The sequence below is a fragment of the Eumetopias jubatus genome, unplaced genomic scaffold, assembly GCF_037043125.1.
Source record: "Eumetopias jubatus isolate StellerSeaLion01/CBP00866 unplaced genomic scaffold, mEumJub1_p1.0 scaffold_12, whole genome shotgun sequence".
NCBI lineage: Eukaryota > Metazoa > Chordata > Mammalia > Carnivora > Otariidae > Eumetopias > Eumetopias jubatus.
Window position 1 is genome coordinate 25,714,429 of NW_028274818.1, and position 3,826 is coordinate 25,718,254.

The following is a 3,826-nucleotide window of genomic DNA, read 5'->3' on the forward strand; positions in this document are numbered from 1 at the left end:
TAATTTTCCCCCCTCTCCAGTTTCCCTTTATTATCCTGCCTTCTCAAAGCCTATGACCATATATACAGCTACCAGGCACCTCTTTCCATGCAGCTTTTAGAAGTCCCTTACGGATGCCCACCTAATCCCTCACACCCCTCCAGGAGCCTCTCGGGCAACCTCGTTCATCCCAGGACAAAGCCCCGCTTAGGTCTGATCTGGGGAAATGGCACCACACCTGGGCCTCGGAACCAGGTTTGAGGCTAGCCCTAGCCCGCCAGCACTACCCTCTGGTTGGTGGTCACATTCTGAGCCAGGAAGAGAAAAGAGTCCTCTAGGTGGGGAGGAGAGGAAAGGGAGTGAAACACCCTTAGCCAGCTTGGGTTCTTGCCCTGAGGAGCCTCCGTGGCCCCTGGGGCTGCTGAGAGGCAGTGTCTGCCACCAAGGAATGCCCGAGGCGAGCCTCCCCACTCCGTGACAGTGACTGTGGTCGCTACATCTGCGGGAAGGGGCCACGGCGGGAAGGAGTGCCGAGACCCCTCCTGTGCTGACCGCAGAATCGCGGTCCTGCAAGGACGCTCAACAGCATCTCCTCACCCTCCGGACTTCACCGGGCGTAGACCCCGGACCGACAGCTGTCAGAATTCCCCAGAGGTCCCTAGAAAAGGAAGCAGCCTCTTCATCCCTCATCCCGGGCTCTCCCTGCAGAAGCTCTTCCTGATGTCGGACCTCAGACTCTCCTGTTATTTTAGCAAAAGAAAAAGAGCCCCTTTTTTCATGGCTTTTCTGTTCCCCGGCCCATCTCTTGTCATTTGATGACCTGAATGGAAGTGGGTAGCCTGACCTCGCTGGCCCCCAAGACCTGAGCTGGAGAGAGCTGTCCGCCTGAGGGCGAGGTATACGTCCAGACTGTTAGAGCAACGAGGACCAAGTACCCCAGACCAGGGGGCAGAGGGCCCTGTAGGCCGAGCCCAGACGTACGTAGAACTGTGAGACTGTTCCCCGTGGCCCCGAGGCCGTGTCTGCAGGCTGTCTCTGTCCCTAGTCCTCAAGGCACTTACTGGCCACTAAGCTGTGGGTAAAGGACTTCTTTGTGGCTGTCCCCCTTGTCGCCTCCTCTGGGGCTTGGTGTGTGGGAGAGGAGAGATCCAGAATCGAGTACTGACCACAGCAGGGGCGAGACTCAGCCTATGCGAGCAGAGAAGGTGGAAATCAGAGGCCCCCCGGGCGGGAAGGGGCTCTTCTGCGTAAGCCACCTCGGCTGGGGGCTATTCTGTTTTATGCGCTTGCATGTCCTCCAGTCACCCACTGTCTTACTGAACCCGAATCCGTCCTCTGCCTGACGTCTGAGGCTGCAGGTGCACGAGTTTCCAGACAGCTCTGCATCCCCCGGACAAGTTCTGGTGAGGTTTTCCTGGGCTGAGTTCTCCTAGTTCAAAGCCCTTGCTAGGTTTTCCAGACGGTCTGCTCTCCTCCCCTTTGCCAAGGGGCCTCATTGGAACTAAGGTTCTTAGTCAAGAGTGCCTTTTGCCTCAAGCAAGCTCAGGGACCTCAGCCTCCCCCTCCCTGGTTAGGCCCTGTGCACACCAGCTCATCCTTCCTGCCCCAGCATCTACGCACCGTCCTGCTTCCCCTGCGACAGCCCGAGGCAGTGAGGAGAGACTCAGCTAAGCCTTAGAAGGTTTTTTTTGTTTTGTTTTTTACCCTCAGCATCCCCTTTCTGATAGACCTGGGGACAGGCGGGATCCCGGCCACGGGGGACCAGGAAGGGTGCTAGACCATCTGGGGTCTCCGTGTTCGGGTGTGGCCACTTAGCTGAGCCCCCAGCAGCGCGCCTAGGGGGAGGGGAGGATCGCTGGAGCAGGTGAGGAGGGTTTGGTCAGTGTCCCCAGGGAGGCAGCCCCGGGCCGGGGCCGGAGTGGTGGGTGCAGCGGTGGCCCGGAGAAGTGGTGTGAGCTGACATTTTAAAAAAATTGTAGCGGGTAAACATCAACAGAAACCTGCCCAGGAAAACAGAGCAGGACTTAAAAGTTAAAAACCCATAACAAAATAGAGCTCTAACTGTAAACTACAGAGGCCAGGCTCTGGGGTCCTCCATGGGCCTGTCCCCTACGAGATGCTGTCCCGCTGCTCTCGTAAGTGAAGGGCCACCTGTCAGAGCATGGGCCTTGGGGTTTCCTGGTTGTGTCACCACTGCTGCCTGGGTTTGGGGAATCCCTGTCCTTGCCTTGGCCCCTTTTCTTGGAGCCAGGGTGAGGGCAGCAGGGGGCTTCAAGCCAGCGCTGCATGTCGAGGGCCCAGCAGAAGCTCGGCTTGGAAGGCGAAAGACCGGTGTCTCCTGGCATTGGCCCATGCCTCGGGCGGGGACCCAGCCATGCCGGTCACCCCACGATCACCCACCTGAACCTCCTGAAGCAGAATTGTCATAGCCCACCGCCCTTCTTAAGACCTTCTTAACCAGGCCGTAGCCGTTGGGTGCTGCCCCCTTCCTCTGGACAGACAGCCCGGAATAGGAAGGCAGGACAGGCTGTGTGACCTTGGGAAGTCCCTCACCCTTCCATTTCATCTGTAAAGTGAGGGGCTGGGGCAGGTCGAGCTCGAAAGCCGCCTCCAGCTCTGTTGTCCCGTGACTGGGAATGTACCCAGAGCGCATGATTTATTAATGCCTTTTTCTCCTGGGGAAATGCAAAAGAGCAGTCGGAGGTGGCCTGGGCGACAGGTCTGGCTAGGTGGCCCAGGGCATTCCTGGGAGCAGGCAGGGCCACAGGTATCCCTGGCCCTTCTCGGAAGACTCCCGACTGCAGAACGCACAGAACTGAGGCCGCCTCCCTGTCCCCAGGCTTGCGCGAGTCGGTGCCGGAGAGCCGCGGCCCGGGGCCTGCAGGCAGAGCGGGAGGCAGGGGGTGGGCACATGAGCCCGGTCTCCCGTCTCCTGCCCACACCCTGGAGGAGCCGTGCAGGATGGGTCTTGGTGGGGTGGGGGACCTTCCCAAGATAAGCCCTTTAGTCACTCAGCCACTGGTGGTGGCTTCTGTCACTCTGGGGGTGACAGGGTCAGATTGGCAGTGTTGGCTAAGACAGCAGCGTCGCCTGCCTTGGGACCGTGCCTCAGGCCAAGTCTGGTGCCCCTTTCTACCCGGTGTCCCAGCCTCTCAACCCCTTTGAGCTCCCACCCTCGGCAGTCTGGAGTATCATCCACCAAAGCTGCAGGGACTCAGGCTCCTGGCCTCGGACTCTGGCGCACTGGTTTTCAGCCACCTGGGTAGGTGGCAGGGGCCTCTAGGGGGCATCGAGGATAATATCAGGGGCCAGCTCTGTGGCCCCTGGGGAAAGTAGGGGAGTTCTTGGTCCTGGGTCTGGCTCTATCCTTAGACTGAGGGACATTGATGTTTATGCTTCATCCTACTGCAGCCCATTGGTGTCCAGTGTTCCCACTGGGCCAGGCACTCTGCTCCAAGGGGGTGGAGTGCATCTGCAGGACCAGAGCGCCATCTCCCCCGATGTGCCGATACGTGTTTCAAACCCCCTTCTTCCCATGGGCCTGTTCCTTCCGTCCAGGCGCCCGAGAGGGCCCAGGCATAGGGTTCAGTATCATCACGGAAGTTACTGCCTGGTGTCTTTTGATTTAAAGAAAAAAAAAAAATCCTTGCACGGGTTCTATCCTGTGGCAGAATATGAAATATCCTACCTCCTACAAAAAAGGGCACTGTTTAAGATAGGTACTGAAAGCCAGCCATTCTCAGGCCCAGTGTTGGGCCACCTTGGCATCAGGAAGGGGCCAGGGCCAGCTGGCTGTGTCCATCAGAGGCGGGGGTCCGGCTGTGGCAGAGAGGGAGGGATGCCAAGA